This window comes from Hyperolius riggenbachi, chromosome 4 (genome assembly GCF_040937935.1).
Source record: "Hyperolius riggenbachi isolate aHypRig1 chromosome 4, aHypRig1.pri, whole genome shotgun sequence".
In the NCBI taxonomy this organism is placed as follows: domain Eukaryota; kingdom Metazoa; phylum Chordata; class Amphibia; order Anura; family Hyperoliidae; genus Hyperolius; species Hyperolius riggenbachi.
Genome location: NC_090649.1, coordinates 56,017,195 through 56,041,793, shown reverse-complemented (window position 1 = coordinate 56,041,793; position 24,599 = coordinate 56,017,195).

The window sequence follows — 24,599 nt, the reverse complement described above, 5'->3', positions numbered from 1 at the left end:
CTGTACATCTTTTCCATAGAGTGCTTTTGTAAAGAATAAATAGAATAGAGGAAGTACTGAAAATCCCCCGTAAAGAGGTGGACTATTCCAAAACCAGTCAGATTACTGTAAGTGACAGCATGGCCACGCGCGTGCTCGCTCTCGCGCACGTCATCGGGAGCTCACTGTGCAGGCACAGTACAAAGTTTTCTTGTACTGCACCTGCGCAGTAAGCTCTCGATGACGCACACGGCCGTGCAGCCGTAGTTCTATTCGTCTAGTAGTTAGACGAATAATTAGTAGGTTACCGGCGGCGGGGAACGGAGCATCAGAGAAGGACGGAGCGGGTCATTACAACTGCAGGGGGCCGATAGAAGCCCCAGGTAAGTGTCATTTTTAGCTTTTTTAAAAATACAAGAGAACCCCTTTAATGAAGTTCTGTGGTGTTTTTCAAACACACTGATATAAACATACTAGACAGCTAGTATCGCCGGTGATTAACGCATATTGGCAAACGTGTAGCCTGCACCATTTTCAGCCGATTTCCCAGCGATCACTTTTCAGTGCTATAGAAGCGCTAAACGCGATTGTGGAAAAATTGCTGCAGTGTCCAGTGATTTCACCGCGTTAAATCGCGGAAAAATCACTCCCGCAAGCTTTGCACTTTTAAGTGTGAATGGGCCCAAAGAGAACCCGAGGTGGGTTTTACAAACTAGGTCTGCATATAACGCCCAACACACAGCGTGTTGCTAGCAGGCTGTTTACATGTATACTATCACTCTCCACCGCTCCCCCGCCTCTATGTCGCCACTCCCCGCCCGTGTCCCTTACCTCCAATCAGCGGGGAGGGAAGGGACGTGGGCGGGGAGCGGTGACACAGAGGTGGTGGGGGAGCGGTGGAGAGTGACAGTGTACATGTAAGCAGCCTACTGGCGAGACGCTGTGTGTTGCTAGCACGGTGGTTTACTTTGGGGGGCACAGCAGAGCAAAGGGGGGGCCTGGGGAGAGATAATATAGCAACGGAGGCTGGGCATTATATGCAGACCCAGCCTCTGTATGCAATTAGGATTTGTAAAACCCACCTCGGATTCTCTTTAAGTACCTCGGGCTTAAACCCCCCTAGTGGCCAGGCCATTTTTTTACTAATTAGGCCACTGCAGCTTTAAGACCTCGCTGCAGGCCTGTACAACTCAGCACACAAGTGATTGCCCCCCTTTTCTGCCCACCAACAGAGATTTCTGTTGGTGGTCTGTGATCGCTCCCCCAATGTTTTTTTTTTTTTTACAAATATTTTTACGTTTATTTTTACAATAAATTTCCTTATTTTTTTAACCCTCCCTGCCTCCTCCTGCCAGCCTATCAGCCTATGACAGCAGATCGCTTTTCTGCCACCAAGGGGGACAGCCGTGTCACATGGCTGTCCCCAGTACAGCGCTGCCGTAGATCGCAGCGCTGTACGGAGTAAATAGACAGCGAAACTTTTCCCAGTCGCGATCGCTGCTGGGAGACTGATGGTGGAGTGGAGCTCTGTCATTTTGATGGCGCCCAAATTCCTGTCTGAGCGCCACTATAGCCGTAATTCCTATTACGCACTATGGCGGCACATTTTTGCACCCCGCCCAAATTTCCATGTGCCATTTTGAGTTGACTTGTCTGCCGTTTGCCAGATTCTGACATTGTTGTACAACCTAGCATTTGTTACTTCCTCAGAAAAAAGCTCTACAAGCTCTACAAATCTGTGTGACAAGAGGAGATAACTGATTGGTTGCTGTGAAAAACACAAACAGACTTAATTCAGAAAAAGAGGTGAGGTCTGTTTTGAAAAGAGACGAAATCCAAGAATAATGGCTGCTGGAAATTCCTGGTTTAAACTGAACTTTTCCCTCTCAGCAAAGTCTCCTCGGATGTCTTCTATCTGGACAAGTAAACAAACACATTCAGCTACTGCCAGGCCAGCGAGATACTACGACTGACCACACACATGTCCCTTGTTCCACCGCACCCCGCCCACTCATGTTCCTCACAAGACAGTCCAGGCAAAGTTTTCTTATATGCATTGAGCAGAACATAATTTTAGAACATTAGATCCAGCCAGAAACAGAAATGCTTTTTAAAAATCATTTCCATGAACTTTCATTAAAATCACAGTAAAATTCACGTAAAAATCGCTGCATATGCAATTTGAGCGGGCGCTGCAATTTTTACATGATTTTTACTGCGATTTTAATGAAAATGAATGGGATTGATTTTTAAAAAGTGCTCAGCATTCACAAGCGCTCATAAAAGTGCTTATAGTGTGGATCCAGCCAATCTGTTAGCATTGCTGATGAGCACATGTTAAGCACTATGAGCACTATGTTAAAGAGAAACCGTGACCAAGAATTGAACTTCATCCCAATCATTAGCTGATACCCACTTTTCCACAAGAAATCTATTCCTTTTCACAAACGGATCATCAGGGGGCTCTGTATGGCTGATATTGTGGTGAAACCCCTCCCACAGGAAACTGTGAGGACCATGGTCCTGGCAGTTTCCTGTCTGTGAACCTTGTTGCATTGTGGGAAATAGCTGTTTACAGCTGTTTCCAACTGCCAAAAAAGTAAGCAGCAGCTACATCCAGTGACATCACCTGCCAGCAGTAAAAATGTCACCATGTCATAAATGTCTGAATGTAAATCAGGGACAGGGAAAGCTTATACAATGGGCAAACACTGACTAAATCATTTATACCTAATCATTGTAAAAATAAAGCACTTTTTTAAAAAAAAATTACATTATTTTCGCTGGAGTTCCTCTTTAAGCAAGTAATCAACCCACTTTGGTTTTGTTGAACAAAGTACCAATGCACAAGAAAAAAAAATATGGGTCTATTGGTATCGAAAAAATAGTCACAAGCCCATGATTAGAGAGATTTTTTTTAAAAAGTTTGTATTGTATTTTATTAATGGACTACTTCCAAAGACATAAAAAATATCTAACAACTAAATAAAATCTTCCTGGCATAACTGATCGTTACCAGTACCCTCTGCAAAAAGTTACAAGAAATGTGTATGATTGATTGACTGTAAATGGTAGAATAATCACAAGAATCACACTGGGTAGCCAGCAACAATAGTGTACAACAGTAGTGAGAAAACCTTCCTAAACAACTATATAGTCATGTGGAGTCCATTAATCCTAGATATCTTTGAAAGTACAATGCAAATACACAAATAATCAGACAATACAAGTGCAAGAACAATAAGCAATCAGATACAATAAAGTGTTCTGTGCAATCAAATGTGTGCATACACACACATATAAAAATATAACATGTGTATGTACATGCACGCATATGTAAACAATAACAAACAAAAGATTTCAATCACTGTCCTCCAGAAGCGGTTAAAGAGGAACTGTAGTGAAAATATCATAATGAATACAATTGCTTATTCTTTACAATATTCATTTATAGATTATTTAGTCCGTGTTTGCCCTTTATAAAATCTTTCCCTGATTTACATTCTGAAATGTATCAGTGGTGGTGACTTCTTTAGTTCTGCCAGGTGATCTGTGCAGAATGTTTGTTACTGAGAGTTCTATGCATAGAGGGAGATGCTGCTTGCTTGGCAGTTGGAAAAAGCCATTATTTCCCACAATGCAACAAGGCTCACAGATAGCAAACTGTTAGGACCATGGTCATGACATCACACTGTGGGAGGGGTTTCACCACAATCTCAGCCATACAGACCCTCCTGATGATCTATATGAGAAAAGATAAAGATTTCTCATATGGAGAATAATTGGATAAATGTTTTACTTTTGGACGACTGTGGATTTGCGCATACAGTATAAAATATGTTTTTCTGTTGGTTTTGAATGTATTTTAATGTGCTTTAACCTGTTTCGGACGCAGGTAATTGAGATCTACAGGCTTCTTGGAGCCTCTTACTCCTGGCAGGGGGTAGATTTCAATGTCCCATGGCCGCGCGCTCCCGTTGCTATCTCTGCTCCAATGACTGCTGAGCTCCATTCACTGGCCAGTTTTAATTGGCTTCTGACCCTGTGATCAATGTGAGCCAATCACAGTCGAAAAGATGGGGGGGTCAGAACGTTCTAGTAGGGAAAGGGTTAAACTACTTGCAACAATAGTAACTGGTAGCCTATCATAGAGATGACAGCTGGAAGGTAGCCTATCCCAGAGGTAACAGCTGGTAGGTAGCCTATCCCAGAGATGATAGTTGGTAGGGATACTATCCCAGACATGACAACTGGAAGGTAGCCTATCCCAGAGATGACAGCTGGAAGATAGCCTATCCCAGAAAGGACAGCTGGTAGGTAGCCTATTCCAGAGATGATACCTGGTAGGTAACCTATCCCAGAGATGTTAGTTGGTAGGTAGCCTATCCCAGACATGACAGCTGGAAGGTAGCCTATCCCAGACATGACAGCTGGTATGTAGCCTATCCCAGAGATGTCAGCTGGTAGGTAGCCTATCCCAGAGACGATAACTATAAACAGGTAACTTGTACCAGAGATTATAACAAGTAACCTGTAGCTTATACCAGAGATGAGGGCAGGTAACAAGTAGCCTATGCCAGAGCAGAGGCATAGCTACTGTTTTCAGCGCCCGCGGACAAAGACAGATTTTGCACCTCCCCACCTGGACAAAATATGAGTTGTCAACATCAGAATGTTGACGTGCTCATGGGTGGAGTCAAATGTACAAATGCTGTTTGGATAGCCAGATGTACCCCCTAAAGATAGCAATATGTGCCCCCTTCCCCCCATTTAGATCGCCAAATGTTCCTCCCTTTAGATAGCCAGATGTACCCGCATTTAGATAGCCAGGTGTGCCCTACTATAGATAGCCAGATGTGGCTCCCTTCAGATAGCCAGATGTGGCTCCCTTTAGATAGCCAGATGTGGCTCCCTTTAGATAGCCAGATTTGCCCCGCTTTTCTGCTGCTGTTAACGCTTCTGCATTCCTCTGCAGAGGGAGGGAGAGAAGCGGGGGCACTTCTAGACAGCCAGAGAGCAGCCTCTCACGCATGTGGGGGTGCAGCGGCCATGCTGAGCCCCCTAACAGTGCTGTGCCTGGGGACATGTGCCCCCCCCCCCCCCCCGCCCACCCTTAGCTACGCCTCTGTGCCAGAGATAATAAAAGGTAACTGGTAGCTTATCCAAGAGGTACTAACAGGTAACCCATAGCCTATCCTAGAGATAGGTAGAGGTAACTGGCAGCCTATGGCAGAGATGACCGCACAGCGGTTGTGGGTTAGTGACTGGCAGTCATTACAGAAATAGCACAGAGTTCTTTCATCACAGCTGGGGGAACCCATGAAGCCCGTCCTTGGTGTATGGGTGGAGGAGACCGGCTCAGCATGCCCAGCTGCCTTGCACAGCTCACACTACTCCTGGGGAAAGCACTAATTTTAGCTGCACAGTGACAGTGTGTGACAGTGGCAGCTGGATTCTGGATGCGGGGATGGCACAGGAAGGAGGGCAAAGTGACAATTTACTTAAAGTACTAAGAATTGTCACCGCAGCTGAGGGCAGCACTTAGTCACGTCTGGGTGTCACAGCAAGCTGAGCTATTTATAGTGTCTCCCTAAAATAATCCGTCCCACAGAAATGTCCATTCATCATGAGCCATAATAACAGCGCGACCCATCACACAGATAGGTGGGCAGACGGACACAGAGGCAGACAGATAGCGGAGGGCTGCCACTGACTTAAAGGGGGAGTCTACTCTTGCTGTGAAAATTTAATCCATTTAGTTAAGCTCTACAGCTCTAAAATTATGTTTGCAGTTCGTTATTGGGCATATAGAGCAGGTGCCTTTGTACATCGAGCAATATATGGGCAGATCGACCAAGAGACAGACCTGCCTCAGTCTGATCGGAGAGAGATCTGTCAGCTGGCCATGCACCGCAGGCCGATTCCCAATCAATTTCATGCTGAAATTTCTCAGGAATGGGCCTTTTGACACCAGAAGAATTTTTAGGCATAGGCATTACAGGCCACTGCCTGGAGTGCCACTGGTCCTGGGGGGCACATAGCCCAGATAAAGCCCCACCCCCTGAACTAAGCCACTCCCCATCCCTGAACAAAGCCATACCCCCCACGCGTGTTTGAACCTCCTTCTGTTCCCTTGTGCCTTCTTCTGTCTCCTTGTGCCACCTTCAGTACCCCTGTGCCACCTCTGCCCCCTTGTGCCTATTTCTGTCTCCCTTTGTGCCTTCTTCTGTCTCCCTTTGTGCCTTCTACTGTCTCCTTGTGCCACCTTCAGTCCACCTGTGCCACCTCTGCCCCCTGTGCGTCCAGAGACATCCAAGAGATGCACAGTGAAATGGTGCCCTAGGCAAGCAATGACTTTGAGCTCACACTTGATGGCATGGCCACCTAGCTTTTTTGGCAAGATTTGTTGGGAGTTAGTATAAATTAGGCCCCTAGACTCTCTCCAGGCCATAGGCACCTGCCTAAGTTGCCTTGTGGATGATCTGGCTCTGTGTGCCTCCTGCTCTCCCCCTTTGTGCCTCCCTCTGTCCCCTTGTCCCAATATTTGTTCCCGTCCTCCTCCTGCGCTCCCCCAGTCCAGTGTGTAAAGGCAGAGTATGGCGCAGCAGAAGCTGTGCTCTAACCTCCCCTCTGGAATCCAGAGCTGTGCCTGTGTGACCATCCTGTCTGTTTTCTGCTCCCTCCAGTGCTGGCTCTCCTCATGTAGTGTGTAATCACATTACATGCAGTAGGAGATGCTGGGCACTAGGGCAAGTAGTGAGCAGAGAGGCGGAAGCACAGCACTGGACTCCAGGGGGGGAGTGAGAGCTCAGTTTCTGCTGCACTATACTCTGCATTTTACACACTAAGCTGGTAATGCAGTTGTTTGTATCTCAAGCACTCCCTGTATTATGCATCCACCCTATACGGCACATGGTTAATATTCTTTAGTGTGTGGTGTTTTATTTTCCGGGGGGGGGGGGGGGGGGGGAGGGTTCCCTGGAGTGACAAAAAGGCTAGAAACGCCCATGTGTGACGCGGCATCCACCGCCTTGCCGACCCTATCCCCCCCAGTAGAAAATGTGCCCGGTGCAGTATACTTTACCTGTCGTTGTCCACCGTTGGCTCCGCCCTCCGTGCACATACATGCACCCCACGTGGTTGGTAGCATAACGTGGGCGCGTGTGTCGCGCCCACAACCCCAAGGGGCGCATGTATGTGCACAGAGGACGGAGCCAATGGCGGACACTGACAGGTAAAGTATACTGCATGGGGCATCGGGGGATACATTTGGCATGGGGGGGAGATCAGCGCCCGGGGTTCCATCGCGTTCGTCACTCGTTCCGATATTGTACACTGTTACCACTAAGAACCCGACCAAACAAGCAGTATGGCCAAGTCGCATGATGTATGGCCAACTTTAGGAATCACAAGCCCATTCTATACATTTTCATTGTGCTTTTATCTGTGGGGCTGCCAGGCCCTTTAAATAATGCATATGATTTATGTAGAAAGGGTTAATTTCCTCAGTGAAGAGCTGGCCTCGGTAAACCCGCCGGTATTATTCCAGAGAATGGCAAGCTTTCCCTGGCTGGCACGCGGCACTCTAGACATGCCCAGTCAGCAGATGCGCCCGCACCTTGCTGTCATTCTCTGATTGTTACACATAAGAGTCATTTACATGCAGGAAGCTGCCAGTGCCTGAGGCAGAGCACACAGTCAGCGATCCTGGATTACTGTTACCTCACAACTGCTTCACATTCTCATCAAACTCACACAGGGCTGAGACAGCTACAATACAAACTCACACAGGGCCCAGGACTGCTACAATACAAACTCACACAGGACCTGGGACAGCTTCAATACAAACTCACACAGGCCCAGGACAGCTACAATACAAACACACACAGGGCTGAGACAGCTACAATACAAACTCACACAGGGCCCAGGACTGCTACAATACAAACACACACAGCTCCAGGACAGCTACAATACAAACTCACACAGGGCCAGGACAGCTACAATACAAACTCACACAGGGCCAGGACAGCTACAATACAAACTCACACAGGGCCCAGGACTGCTACAATACAAACTCACACAGGGCCCAGGACAGCTACAATACAAACTGGCACAGCTCCAGGACAGCTACAATACAAACTCACACAGGGCCAGGACAGCTACAATACAAACTCACACAGGGCCCAGGACAGCTACAATACAAACTCACACAGGGCCAGGACAGCTACAATACAAACTCACACAGGGCCAGGACAGCTACAATACAAACTCACACAGGGCCCAGGACAGCTACAATACAAACTCACACAGGGCCAGGACAGCTACAATACAAACTCACATAGGGCCAGGACAGCTACAATACAAACTCACACAAGGCCAGGACAGCTACAATACAAATTTACACAGGGCCTGGGACTGCTACAATACAAACTCACACAGGGCCCAGGACAGCTACAATACAAACTCACACAGGGACAGGGTCACCTCGGTAAACCCGCCGGTATTATTTCAGAGGATGGCAAGCTTTCCCTGGCTGGCACGCGGCACTCTAGACATGCCCAGTCAGCAGATGCGCCCGCACCTTGCTGTCAGTCTCCGATTGTTACACATAAGAGTCATTTACATGCAGGAAGCTGCCAGTGCCTGAGGCAGAGCACACAGTCAGCGATCCTGGATTACTGTTACCTCACAACTGCTTCACATTCTCATCAAACTCACACAGGGCTGAGACAGCTACAATGCAAACTCACACAGGGCCCAGGACTGCTACAATACAAACTCACACAGGACCTGGGACAGCTTCAATACAAACTCACACAGGCCCAGGACAGCTACAATACAAACTCACACAGGCCCAGGACAGCTACAATACAAACTCACACAGGGCTGAGACAGCTACAATACAAACTCACACAGGGCCCAGGACTGCTACAATACAAACTCACACAGCTCCAGGACAGCTACAATACAAACTCACACAGGGCCAGGACAGCTACAATACAAACTCACACAGGGCCAGGACAGCTACAATACAAACTCACACAGGGCCCAGGACTGCTACAATACAAACTCACACAGGGCCCAGGACAGCTACAATACAAACTGGCACAGCTCCAGGACAGCTACAATACAAACTCACACAGGGCCAGGACAGCTACAATACAAACTCACACAGGGCCAGGACAGCTACAATACAAACTCACACAGGGCCCAGGACTGCTACAATACAAACTCACACAGGGCCCAGGACAGCTACAATACAAACTCGCACAGCTCCAGGACAGCTACAATACAAACTCACACAGGGCCAGGACAGCTACAATACAAACTCACACAGGGCCCAGGACTGCTACAATACAAACTCACACAGGGCCCAGGACAGCTACAATACAAACTCACATAGGGTCAGGACAGCTACAATACAAACTCACACAGGGCCTGGGACAGCTACAATCCAAACTTACACAGGGCCAGGACAGCTACAATACAAACTCACACAGGGCCAGGACAGCTACAATACAAACTCACATAGGGCCAGGACAGCTACAATACAAACTCACACAAGGCCAGGACAGCTACAATACAAATTTACACAGGGCCTGGGACTGCTACAATACAAACTCACACAGGGACAGGGCCCGGGACAGCTACAATATAAACTACGCTGACCATACGTCCCGCTTTACCCTGGACAGGTCCCGGATCTGGGGTCCCCTGTCCCAGGCTGCATGAGGTCCCGGGAAACGTCCCGGCCTCGAGACTCTGGCCACCGCCCATTGCATGAACTGGCCGCGGCGTCTAATAGAAGCCGCACCAGTTCATAGCCCGCAGCCCCGCTCCAGCCTGCATAGTCTTCCGGCAGGCAGAGCAGGGCTACGGGAAGATGGCGTCTGAAGCCCTGTATTGGAGACTATTTGTGTCTCCAGTACAGGGCTTCGGGCACCATCTTCCCCGTGCGTTATTTTCTGCTGAAATGCTGCCCACATTGCGTTTATTTTCTGGTGAAATGTTGCCCAAATTGCATTTGTTTTCTGCTGAAATGTTGCCCAAATTGCATTTGTTTTCTGCTGAAATGTTGCCCAAATGGTGTTTGTTTTCTGCTGAAATGTTGCCCAAATGGCGTTTGTTTTCTGCTGAAATGTTGCCCAAATTGCATTTGTTTTCTGCTGAAATGTTGCCCACATTGCGTTTTTTTTTCTGGTGTCTGGGGTAACTGTTGCTGCATTTATTATTTAATGGTCATAGTTGGCTATATTTGCTGCTTTGGGGTTACGGTTATGCTCCGCCCATACAATGTCATGGCCACGCCCATTTTCGGACGCCACCCAATCCCTCCCACAGTACCGCGCTGCAAATGCCCCCCCCCCCCCCCGATCCCCACGCCCATTTTTCAAGGCGGCGCGCGTAGAAAACCCCCCCCCCAGTGCCCCCCGTCCCAGGTTGGACCCACAGAAATCTGGTCACTGTATATAAACTCACACAGGGCCTGGGACAGCTATAATACAAACTCACATAGGGTCAGGACAGCTACAATACAAACTCACACAGGCCCAGGACAGCTACAACACAAACTCACACAGGCCCAGGACAGATACAACACAAACTCACACAGGGCCCGGGACAGCCACAATACAAACTCACACAGGCCTAGGACAGCTCCAATGCAAAGTCACACAGGGCCAGGACAGCTACAATACAAAGTCACACAGGGCCCGGACACTCACACAGGGCCAGGACAGCTCCAACACAAACTCACACAGGGCCAAGACAGCTCCAACACAAACTCACACAGGGCCATGACAGCTACAATGCAAACTCACACAGGGTCAAGACAGCTACAATACAAACTCATACAGCAACAACAACAACAACAACAAATACCATTTGTAAAGCGCTTTTCTCCCGTGGGACTCAAAGCGCATAAGCATGGCTCAGACCATCGTGGTACAGAGGAAGACATTTTATAAATCTGGAAATGCCAGGCTAAACAGGTGGCTTTTCAGTCTGGATTTGAATAGCTCCAGGAATGGTGCTGTCTTTACTGGGTGTGGTAGGGAGTTCCAGAGAGTAGGGGCAGCATGGCAGAAGGCTCTATCTCGAGATTTTTTGAGGTGCACTCTGGGAGTGACCAAGTTTACAGAACTTGCTGATCTGAGGTTGTGAGAGGTGTGGTGCAGCTTCAGCAAGTCCTTCATGTATCCAGGGCCTAGACTGTGCAGGGATTTGAATGTCAGCAGTCCAATCTTGAAGAGTATTCTCCATTCTACTGGTAGCCAGTGCAGTGAGCGAAGGATCGGTGTAATATGACAGTGGCGAGGCTGGTTTGTTAGCAATCTGGCAGCAGAATCCTGCACTAATTGCAGGCGACGCAGGTCCTTTTTGGGGAGGCCAACATAAAGGGCATTGCAGTAGTCCAGACGTGATGTGATGAAGGCGTGGACTAGGGTTGGAAGATCCTCTGGGGGAATCAGATGTTTAATCTTTGCAATGTTCTTCAGATGAAAGAAGGAGGATTTAACTACAGATGAAATTTGGTTTCTGAAACTCAATTCCCCATCGATTAGTACGCCAAGGCTGCGCACAAGGTTGGAGCTGTTTATGTCTGAATTCCCAATCCTGATTGGTGTTGCTTTAGGATAGAGCTGTTTTGATGGCGGGCACTGGCTTTGGACAAACAGGACCTCAGTTTTGTCAGCATTCAGTTTCAACCAGTTATCATTCATCCATGCCTGTAGCTCAGCTAAGCAAGAGTTTATTTTTGGGGTAGGGTCTGTTCCACCAGGTTTGAAGGACAGGTATAGCTGTGTGTCATCGGCGTAGCAGTGGTACGTCAGGCCATGTCGTTGGATAAGTGTGCCGAGTGGCAACATGTAGATTGCAAACAGCAGAGGGGATAGGATTGATCCTTGTGGCACTCCGAATTGTAGAGGTGCAGGTTTGGACATTATGGGACCTAGGGATACTCTCTGTGTTCTGTCAGTCAGGAATGATCTGAACCACTGGAGGACTGATCCACTGATGCCACAGTACTCCTGCAGTCTGTTAAGCAGGATTTCATGGTCAACTGTATCAAAAGCCGCTGAGAGATCCAACAGGATTAGGATGGAGCATTGTCCTCTGTCCCTTGCCATGAGCAGATCGTTACAGGGTCAAGACAGCTACAATACAAACTCATACAAACTTACACAGGGTCAAGACCGCTACAATACAAACTCAGACAGGGCCAGGATAGCTACAATACAAACTCAAACAGGGCCAGGACAGCTACAATTCAAACTCACACAGGGCCAGGACAGCTACAATACAAACTCACACAGGGCCAGGACAGCTACAATACAAACTCTCACAGGGCCATGACTTTCCTGCCACAAATCACGGTTCGGGGGGGGGGGGGGGGGGGAATGATGCTAAGATTTAGGTGGGAGGGTTAGGGTTAGGTGCTGGGGGGGTTAGGCATGGGGGGGGGGGGGTCTTACGGTTATGCACCGCTGGGGGATAAAGGTTAGGCATCAATTGAGGGAGGGTTCTGTGTGAGAGTAGGGTTAGGTTTAGCCATAGTACGGTAAATATCAGTAAACATCACTGATATTTTACCCTCGGAATCCTGCAATAGAATGTTGCTAATTAAAGCAATAATCCACTAGCAGCAATCCCCTTGCACCTTGTCAGCGCTCCTTCCATTCCTTTGCCTATAACTTTATTACTACTTATCACAGCAAAACAATTTATATCTTGTTTTTTATAATAGTATGGATATTTAATGTGAAAATAATATATAGATAGTCCCCTAATTACAAACAACTTGAGTTACAATGGTCCAAAGATTCAAAGTTGTCTTCATGTACAAAATATCCAATACTGTTTTTGTATTATGTTTCTGTTGTTACACGTTACAGTGTTGTATGAACTGTTACAAGTAGTTCAAAACACTTTAAAAGCACATTCAAAACAGAAGAAACATAGTTTATTTTGTATAACCAAATCCAGAGGTGTACGAAAGTAAAGCATTTATCCCGCCAAAGTGCTAGCGCAATACAAACATGAGGGTTTACCTACACATTCTGTTTATAGTATTCCAAATTTTTTTGCCCTCATACTACATGGAAGTGAAAAAAAATTGGTCAGTGATTGGATAATCAAAATTGGAAATGTGTACCTGGCTTAAACGTCTGATACTATATTAGTGCACTATCGACCTTGTCTTTGTCCATTAAAGCAACTGTCAAGTGCCAAGTCAGATTTCTTGTAAGTGTAAACTTATTTGGCCAAATAAAATGATTTTGATTTTCGGAAATTCAGAGCTGGATTTCACTGTGGTGAAATTAACATAATGAATAAAATGTGTTATTGTTTACAATATTTATTGATAGGTTATTTAGTCAGTGTTTGCCCATTGTAAAGTCTTTCCTCTCCCCGATTTACATTCTGAATTGTATCACTGGTGACAGCTTTAGTTCTGCCAGGTGATCTCTACGGAATGTTCGTTACTGAGAGTTCTATGCACAGAGGGAGATACTGGCTGCTTGGCAGTTGGAAACAGCTGTTATTTCCCACAATGCAGTGAGGTTCACGGACAGCAAACTGTCAGGACCATGGTCATGACATCACACTGTGGGAGGGGTTTAACCACAATATCAGCCATACAGATTCCCCTAATGATTCTTGCTGACTCGTGGTCAGTTTTTTTTTTTTGGGGGGGGGGGGGGGGTAAGGTAACTTTTTAAACGGAAACCAGAGATCATGAAAATAAATAAAACGATACTTACTCTGGGCTTCCTCCCACCCCGTCCTATCGCAGTCTGCGATTCAGCCGCGGTGAGCCCCGTTACCAGGCTCAGTGACATCAGTCCAAGCCTACTGCGCAAGCACAGTTGGTCCGCACATGCGCGGAAGACCCAGACTGGATGCAACTGAGCAAGATACCAGGGCTGATCGCGGCTGAATGGCAGACCGCAGGAGGACTGCGTGGGAGACGTGTTTATGGGCAGCACGGCGGCGTAGTGGCTAGCTCTCTCGCCATCCAAGCGCTGGGTCCCCGGTTCGAATCCCAGCCAAGTCAACATCTGCAAGGAGTTTGTATGTTCTCCCCGTGTCTGCGTGGGTTTCCTCCGGGCACTCCGGTTTCCTCCCACATCCCAAAAACATATAGGTTAATTGGCTTCCCCTAAAATTGGCCCTAGACTTGGATACATACACTATATGATACATAGACATGTGGCTAAGGTAGGGATTGGATTGTGAGCTCCTCTGAGGGACAGTTAAGTGACAAGATAATATATACTCTGTGCAGTGCTGCATAAGATGTCGGCGCTATATAAATACTAAATAATAATAATATGGGGCGGGAGGAAGCCTCGGGTAAGTATCGATTTTTGTATTTCCGTGATCTCTGGTACACTTTAAATTGAAATACAAAGTTACCTTTTAATAACATTGATTTACAAATGCTCTGGAGGAACACTGATGAGTTTGCAGCAGTTCTCAATGGAAGTGTAAATTCACTGCAAGGCCTTGTTTACAGTGATAGTCGCGCCTTCTCCTGGGACGCCCGTCGCTGAGTATTCTGCAGTGACACAGGCTGTGCCGTGTCAGCGAGTTGTGTCTCCACACACAGAGGAAAGAGGCCAGATTAACGGGTGGGAAGCATCTTTCCTGCGATCACTGTTCCCCATTGTGTTCTTTCCTTACGCTGTGAAGCCGGCAGACAGAACACTAACCCGTGTGAAAGCAGAACTCTGCTGTCTAGCAGCTCTGCTCTCTAATGTGTCCAGCTATACATGTGCGAGACAGATACTTCTACCCCCTTTCCATGCATTTCATACCCCGTGAATGCAGCCCACACCCCCTGCACAACTATTTTCACACTTAGGGCCTATTTCCACTAGTTCTGCATCAGTTTTTCTGCGTCCAGATTTCTGGATGTAGCTACTGGCTATGGAAAGCGATGCATGATGCAGAAATCTGCAAATCACGATTAGTGGTAACAGGCCCATAGGCTTTCATTGGAGTCAGTTTTTCTGCATCCAGAATCCACCAGTGTTGCCAACTCATCCCTTTAATTACTGACATATCTAAGTCATACAGGTTCTGGGGCTACTTACACATAATCGGTGCATTAACTGCATCTCTACCTAGCCACGAAACCTGTATAATTCATATGTGTCAGTAATTAAAGGAATGAGTTGGCAACACTGGAATCCACGTGTAGTGGAAACAGGCCCTAAGGCCCGGGGCACACTTTTAATTGCGCAAGCGCTGTGCCGTGATTCCTAGGCATTTTGTGATTGGCTGCTTACAATTAGCAATTCCTACATTTTTGTAGCTGTAAATAAAGTTAGATATACTCAACAGGTGTCCAAATGTCTGGCTTCCGTCCATAGCCCCGCCCTCCAGCAGAAGAGGTCATAGGTGCTTCTCTAAGACCAATCAAGTATAACTAACTTTCTTTAAGACACAAAACATTCGGCTCTGCAAATTCGCTTTGAAAAGTGATTTTGCAGCACTTGAAGTGTACCTGAGACTTAAAAAAAAATAAATAAATATATATATATATATATATATATATATATATACAGGGCCGGCCTTAGGTTTCCCAGCGCCCTGAGCGAAACCAGATTTTGGTGCCCCTCCTTCATCCTTTTTACGCACACACGCAGGCTCATATGCAATTCATCTTTTCTCCTGAGTTATCCACTAGGATCATTTTCATCTTTGCTTTAAAATAACTTTTCAACATTTTACAAATGAAAAAGTACCTCAGAGTTGGTGAAAAAGTTCTATTAAGATCCCCCTCTTTAGTGTATATAATCAGATCCCCATTTTAGTGTATAAAGGCAGATATTCCTCCCCTTAAATGTATATAGGCAGACCCCCTCCCCCCCATCCTTTAGTGTATATAGGCAGATCCCCCTTTTAGTGTATATAGGCAGATCCCCCTTTTAGTGTATATAGGCAGATCCCCCTTTTAGTGTATATAGGCAGATCCCCCTTTTAGTGTATATAGGCTAGGCAGATAAATAGTGTATATAGGCAGATCCCCTTTAGTGTATATATAGGCACCCCTGACTGCCCCCCCCCCCCCCCTTCCCCAACTGGAAGGCAGTTGTGGAACCTTACTTTTCTTCTTGACTTGTCCACTGTGTAGCTCAGGTCAAAGGCCGGCCATGTATATAAAAAATATACATACCTGGGGCTTCCTCCAGGCTGATCGCTCCCTCACTGTTCTCATGCGCTGTCTGGATCGTCTGCAATTCGTACCGTAAAGTCCTCCGGTCTGGGGTGTAGTGCGCGTGAGCAGTCTGGCTTTGCGTCGATGGAAGTGTAGTGTTCCTGGCCAAGGGAGTGTGATGGGAAGCACGTACGGCTGGCCTGTGCCTGTGCCGGCTGGCTGGGGTGAATTGCGGATGATCAAGACACCACAGTGAGGAAGCAAGCAGCCTGGAGGAAGCCCCAGGCATGTATAATGTTTTTTTAAATCCCCCTGTCTCAGATACACTTTAAATACTTTGCATTGAGCACAAACACGCCTAATATGCTGCATGCCCTGCAATTTTTCTGATCACAATTGCACTAGTGGGTTCAAACACATTACAATTCATTGGCAAAGTGTTTTTTTTTTAATCGCGGGCGATTGTCGGCGATCCAAAAAATGCTTCCAAAATTGCTCTTGTGCCCCAGCCCTGAGGGCCCATTCACACTTGCTGATCGCAAAACTCTAGCGATTTTGCTAGCGTTTTGCTCTGGCGTTTTTATTAACGCCAAAAAAGCACCATTCACACCTGGCGATTTTTTAGCGATCGCATTTTGCGCTTCTATAGCACAAACGTGATCGCAGGGAAATCGCCTGAAAATGGTGCAGGCTACGCGTTTGCGTTTAGCGTTTTTGGGTGATTTGCGGCGATTAGCACAAATCGCCCAAATGAGAACGGGCACATAGACTTTTATTACCTTAGCGCTTTGGAAAGCGCTAGCGTTTGAGCGTTTTGCCGAAATCGCCGGCAAAACGCTCAAGTGTGAATTGGCCCTTAGAGAGCTTTTCAGGAGCTTTTTTTGATTGCCATTGCTTTCGGCCTGAAGCTTACTAGTGCGGGTTTCAGATGTTAATTCCGCTTTTTCGAGGAATCAACAGTGATTCAGAACAGTGCTGGTCGTAATGGAAAAATCTACGCTTACGGATCATTACGCGTAATTTTACGCTATTACGCATTACGCAATTACAGTTACGGCGTAGGAAATTATCTATGGTTCATCACTGTAATTACGCGTTAACTTACGCAGTTACGCGTAAGGATACCGTAATGTAGGCGCTTACACTACGATGTTACGCGTAGTGCCGTAATACCCATTAATGCGTATTTTTTGACGCATACGGACGATGTGTACGCAATAGCCATCAATGTGACAGTTATTGCGTACACATCATTCGTATGCGTCAAAATGTACGCTTATACTGAAGGGCGGGAGTTGATACTATTGGTTGCTTAGGATGTTGACTGATTGGCTACTCTTAGAAAAGGGGAGTTTTTACGTTAGTAATTACGCGTAAAATTACGCGTAAGTCTTCGTAAAATTACGCATACCTAGCAATTACAGTAGACAGCGTAATTACGATACCACTTAACTGCTTACGCGTAAATAATTACGCGTAAGACCGTAAGTTACGCGTAGCACTTACACGTAAATTTACATTGAATTACGATGCGTAATTACGCTCATGCGTAATTTCGGCCCAGCACTGATTCAGAAGGAGTTGGGCTAATGTAAGCCTATTGCGGAGATTCCACAGGAGCAATTGCGATTTGCCAGAATTGCAAACCACGGTGCCTGCAGCATTTGTGGATTAATTTCATTTAATTAATCTCTTCGGTTTGCTCTGTGATTTCTGTGAAAAATCTTTAGCAATTTTGATCTTTATTGAGTCCCAACTCTTGCAGTGTTTTGAGGAGTGGTCGGACAATCCTGTGGGCTTTTTTTTACACCAAATTGCAATGAAATCACTCCAAAATCAGTTAAGGCGGCCATACCCAATTGATTTTGGTGTTTAATCAGATCGACTAATTGACTTCACAGACACAACGTTTAAGGTCAACCAGGCGCCAACTACAGCCGCGGTAGCGATTCAGAAATTAGTTACAATTACCTTGATTTTATCCGCGATTTCCTGGAGTGATGGCAAAAGGCCCTTCATTGCCTTGTATAGCGATCGCTCCAGTGCAATGGCAAAAGTGCAACAAGCAGCATTGCTTAGGACCTTGCCCTATAGTGCTGCACTGGTGCACCTTGACGATCGGCAAGCGCTGCAAAAGTGTTGCTAGTGGGCAATAGCTCTAAAGATCGCTGGCAGCTCTGTGCACTCTACAGCAGTGATCCGTCATGTCGGTTCTTCAATATGCCTGAGCAACATAATGGATCTTTATTTTATCGTACTTTTAAAGTGTACCTGAGATGGGGCCTTAAAAAGAAAATATACATACCTGGGGCTCCCTCCAGGCGACTGAGCCTGGAGAGCCAGGCGCCGTCCTCAGTCGCCGCCTGGTTCATCCGCAGCTGGCCCTGGTAAGGTGTCCAGTCGGGGGCAGTCAGCACAGGCACAGTCCGGCCACGTGTGCTCCCTCAGTACTGGGAATATTCTGCACCTGCGCAGTAGCAATGCGCAGGTGCAAGACGCTCCAGGCAACGGGAGCGCAGGACTGCACATGCTCAGTTGTCCCCAGATCGGAAGACTTTCCGGGGCCAATTGCTGATGAATGGGGGGGGGGGGGGGGGTTACGACGACAAGGGAGCGATCAAGCTATAGAGGGCTGGAGGAAGCCCCAGGCACGTATATTTTCTTTGCAAGGCCCCATCTCAGCCCCAACTTCATCCCGTAGCTGACACCCCCTTTCCCATAAGAAATCTTTACCTTTTCTCGAATAGATCATCAGGGCGGTCTGTATGACTGATATTACTGTTCAAGAGAAGGAGAGAGAGGAGAAGAGACCGGCACTGCAGTCAACTGTTTATTCCATAATGCAGCAAAATGACATGCATGAAAATACAAATAAGTGCAGACTTGTGACATACCAATCTTGACGGCAGTGTGGGTGGTGGTGGGTGCTGGGCACTGTATGCCTCTCCTCTCTCTCCTTCTCTTGAACAGTACATGGCTATCCTATTGACCAGAGCACGCAGTCTCAGCCATTCAGTGTGAGAGGCATTGTGGGTTCTACCAGCTCCTTGCTCAAGAACAATTTCTTGCTGCAGTCCCAACCTAAACAACTTCTCTACCCATGACTGATATTACGGTTAAACCCCCTCCCACAGGGTGATGTCATGACCATGGTCCTGACCGTTTCCTGTCTGTGAACCTCATTGCATTGTGGGAAAGTACAGCTTTCTCCAACTGCCAAGCAAGTAATATTTCCCTCTGTACATAGAACTCTCAGTAATGAACCTTCTGTACAGATCACCTGGCAGAGCTAAAAATGTCACCACCAGTGATAAATTTCAGAATGTAAATCATGGAGAGGAAAGATTTTACACTGGACAAACACCGACTAAATAATCAATAAATTAATATTGTAAACAATAAGCAGCACGGTGGCGTAGTGGTTAGCTCTCTCGCCTTGCAGCGCTGGGTCCCTGGTTCGAATCCCAGCCAGGGCACTATCTGCAAAGAGTTTGTATGTTCTCTCCGTGTCTGCGTGGGTTTCCTCCGGGCACTCCGGTTTCCTCCCACATTCCAAAAACATACGGATCAGTTAATTGGCTCCCCTAAAAAAAAAAAAAAAAAAAAAAATGGCCCTAGACTACAGTACTTACACTACATAATATAGACATATGGCAATGATAGGGATTAGATTGTGAGCTCCTTTGAGGGACAGTTAGTGACAAGATATATATATACACTGTACAGCGCTGCGTAATATGTCGGCGCTGTATAAATACTAAATAATAATAATAATAATAATATTACTCCTTATGTTACTTTTCACTACAGGTCCTCTTTAAGCTTTAATTTGTTATTTACATTTTCAAATGTTATCTGAAGGATGAGTCGTTCATTGTTCGTTTTGAGCGATTTTTTTCCTCCCTGCATGTGTGAGGGGTTATAGGCAGTTGACTTCATGCTGCATGTAGGAGTAAAGACCCATCTTTAGTACTGGTATCATTTAAAGGGAACCCAAGCTGAGAGGGCTATGGGGGTGCCATATTTATCTCCTTTTAAACAATGCACATTGCCAGGCTGTCCCCCTGGCCCTCTGCCTCCAATACTTTTAGCCATAGACACTGAACAAGCAGCAGATCAGGTGCTCTGACTCGTCTGATTAGGTTAGTTGCATGCTTGTTTTGGGGTTGTGACTCAGACACTACTGATGCCAAAAGATCAGCAGGACTGCCGGGACACTGGTATTTTCTAAAAGGAAATAAATATGTCAGCCTCCATATCACTCTCACCTCGGGTTTCCTTTAGAGGGGAACTGAAGAGAGAGGTATATTGAGGCTGCCATGTTTATTTCCTTTTAAGCAATACCAGTTGCCTGGCAGCCCTGCTGATCCTCTGCCTCTAATACTATTAGCCATAGCCCCTGAACAAGCATGCAGCAGATCAGGGGTTTCAGACTTTAAAGTCAGATCTGACAAGACTAGCTGCATGCTTGTTTCTGGTGTTATTCAAATACTACTGCAGAGAAATAGACCAGCAGGGCTGCCAGGCAACTGGTATTGATTAAAGAGAAATAAATATGGCAGCCTCCGTATACCTCTCTCTTCAGTTCCCCTTTAATTACAATCAGATTCCTACTAGAAAAATAATGGGTTGCAATTTCTCCAGTAAGTCAGTCGGAGAAAGCTGAACATTAAAGGGGTCAGCTGCTTATCCTGCTGCATTCCTTTTCATCAACTAAACCTCCACCATTCCCAGCCAGTCTCTGAAGATCCCTGAATGTCCAGATATGGAAGTTTAGCACATCCCCCACCCTTGCCATATAATGACCTCGGCCAGGAAACACAATTATGCAGCCAGCCAGTCCTGATCTGCTGGAGACCCATGTCAGGAAGCAATGTTCAATGTGACCATGTTAGATGAAAAATGCATTGCACATGCTAACAATCAATGCGAATGGTAATGCAATTATTGTCAACTGCAGATAAAGGCCTGTACCAACTACATGATTTTCCTGTTGACTGGCAATTTTTTTAAGTGATCGTTTAGCGATTTGTGGCAATAACGACTGCCTCGCGGGAATCAGACCTTTAAGATCTCCGATGGCTCCCCGCAAAGTACCCATTCCTGTTTGTCGTGTCACGTGACGTTGTGCATACCCGCTGGCAGGAAGGTGGCTCGGGGAACGCTTGTCGACGAGGGTCATCACTGGATCCATTTTCCTGTGACGCTATGGTGAGTATTCAACTTAAAGGGACCCTGAGCAGTACATAGAATAAAAAATGTAACTTACCTGGTGTTTCTTTTTTAAGGGGTCACTATGGAGAAAAAATTGTAAAATTTAAAATATGTGCAAACATATACAAATAAGTAGTACATTTTTTCCAGAGTAAAATGAGCCATAAATTACTTTTCTACCATGTTGCTGTCACTTACAGTAAGAAGTAGCAATCTGACAGAAGCGTCAGGTTTTGGACTAGTCCATCTCTTCATAGGGGATTCTCAGGGACTTATTTATTTTCAAAAGCACTTAGTGAATGGCAGTTACTCTGTCCAACTGCCAAAAAACTGTGTAGCGAGCAGGGAAACTGGCCAGCATCATTGTTTAAATCCTTTTTAGGGAATATCTTTATAAAGAATAAAAGCCTTGCTGAGAATCCCCTATGAAGAGATGGGCTAGTCCAAAACCTGTCGGTAATGTCAGATTTCTACTACCTACTGTAAGTGACAGCAACATAGGAGAAAAGTAATTTATGCCTCATTTTACTCTGGAAAAAAACGTACTTCTTATTTGTCTGAAAAGAAGGTAGGATAGAAAGGTGCTGGCACTGCAGCTAGGGGTTCAGGGAGGGTTGCAGGGTGCAGACCAGGTATCCGGTGAGATGCAGATAGACCAGCGTGCTCAGCCTCAGATAGACATCATATGCAGGCAGAGAAAAGGATGAGAAATGCCGGCACTGCTGTAAACTGCTTGTTTATTCATAACACATGGTGCAACATCGTGGATTCAAATGTTTGCATATTGAGACATAACATACCGGTTTGCTGGTAAAGCTGTGCGGTGGGTGCTGGGGGATGAGAGCCTTAGGGCCGTTTCGCTCAGATGCGCTTCTACGGAGGCTTCTTATTTGTCTGTTTGCACATATTTAAAATTTTACAAATTTTCACCGTAGTGCCCCTTTAACCTCCTTGGCGGTAACCCCGAACGTAGTTCGGGGTAAGTCGCCGGAGGGTGCCGCTCAGGCCCTGCTGGGCCGATTTGTTTAATTTTTTTTTTGCTGGACGCAGCTAGCACTTTGCCTCCCAATGACATCCCGACGTCAGTGACGTCGGTGATGTCATCCCGCCCTCCAGGAAATCCCGTTCTTTGAGCGGGATTTCCTGATCGGAGATCGCCGAAGGCGATCGAAGAGGGCGGGGGGATGCCGCTGAGCAGCGGCTATCATGTAGCGAGCCCTGGGCTCGCTACATGATATAGGAAAAAATTTTAAAAAAAAAAACTGATGCGCTCCCTCCTGGCAGATTTTTTTATACCGCCAGGAGGGTTAATGAACAACAATCTCCTAACCAATCCGATCAGATGAATGATACGGGTCTGATTTTCATGCGCTCTTTGCGTGCATTTTGCCCATAGCAGAAAACGCATGAAAATTGCATAGTATGAAAGGTGATGGCCGCACAATAACATGCCGGGTTCACAAAGAAGAATCGTTTGTAAACTGGGACTACCTATAATATTTAATAAGTGGTGCTGTGTTAAAACGTTCGCAAGTACACAGAGGTTAAAACGAGCGATTGGATAGTTCAGAACATTAAAGCGGACCTGAACTCAGGACTTCCTCTCTGCTCTAAAAGATGAGCAACAGCATAATATCCTTAAAAGAAAAAACATCTCTTTGTTACAGATGATACATATCCTGCAATAAGTCTGCAGTGCGTCTACTTCATGCATTCATGGAATGAGACAGAGGGTTACCATCATGTGTTTACAAGTTAGCTGCTCTACCAAGGCAGTAAGCTGACACAGCCGAGAGATCAAATTACAGTTGTGATTAGTTACAGATGAGGGGGAACTAGACAGGCTAAACTCTCTAAATATACACAGGGTGCCTTTCTCTGTGTTTTCCTTCTGTTCTGTGCGAGAGTTCAGGTCCATTTTAATGCAGGAAAATTTGCTATTTGGGTAGAGACCGCCCGAAGCGGAGGCGCAGGCCTAGCCAGCTATGATGTGGGCTGAGTGCAGCCTGGGGTACGCTCTGTACATTGCAGAGTCTATAGCTGGCGTGCCGGACTTCTGACGCCACATATAAGATTAGATTTACATGCTGCAGCGATCAAATGTTGAGGCTTATCCTGGCTTATTCTGCTCTGTACATTCTTGTAAAAACCGCACAGCAGCCGGGGATAATTGCAGAGAGAGGGGAAAATGTGGCGTGTATTCCTCGCCAAATACCATGTACTGTATAGAGCTACAGTATATAAAATGTATGTACAGTGTATATATACACCCATACAGTGGAACTTAATGACCTATCGCCCACAGCAGCTGATAAAGCCCAAATCTACCCAAAAACTTTCACTTTGGTTTTTGAAAAGAGTGAGAAGACATTACTACGTAATGTTTTTATTGTTGTTGGTGTGCTGCTGAGAATTCCCCTCCCATCCTACAGGTAACTTATTTCACTGGTACAGGAAGTGGCGTAAATCTCTACAACCGATACGCAGCCATTAACAAAATCTTTTTTTAGTTCTGGGTAAGTTAAAAAACCTAATCCATATCCAGGCAAATCAGAAAACAACCTTAAAGGATAACTGAAGGAGGAGAAAAAAAGTACTTACCTCAGTAGAGAGAAGCCTCTAGATAATCTTGAGGCTTCCCCATCCCCTTCGCCAGAGCAGGGACAAGGTCCTCCAGCACCCAAGGCTGAGACACCAAAGTGCGCCCCTCCATCCCTCCCACCCCAGCTGTCACACACTGATTGCTATTAGACTAAGGGCTCGTTTCCACTATCGCGAATCTGCATGCGTCCAACGCATGCAGATTCGCACATGTAATGCAAGTGAATGGACCTGTTTCCACTGTAGCGTTTGCGTGGTGCGTTTTTATGAGCGGTGAAAAAACGCACAAAAGAGCCAACGAATTCGCCTGCTAGTGGAATGCATGCGAATCGCCGCTAATGTATTTAATAGGGAAATCGCATGCGTTTTTTTACGCGTTATTTTACGCGATTACGCATGCGATTCCGCATAGGAACCAATGTAAATTAACACAGGCAGTGACATGGTTAAAAACGCACATAGCCTAACCTATGCGAAATCGCATGCGTAATCGCGTAAAATAACGCGTACAAAAACGCACCTGCATGCGATTTCTTCTACGGTGGAATCCAGGCGATTCCGCACCGCTACAGTGGAAACGAGCCCTAAGAGGTGCCACAGGGCCCACAACCTCCCCAACACCTTAATATCTAGTTAT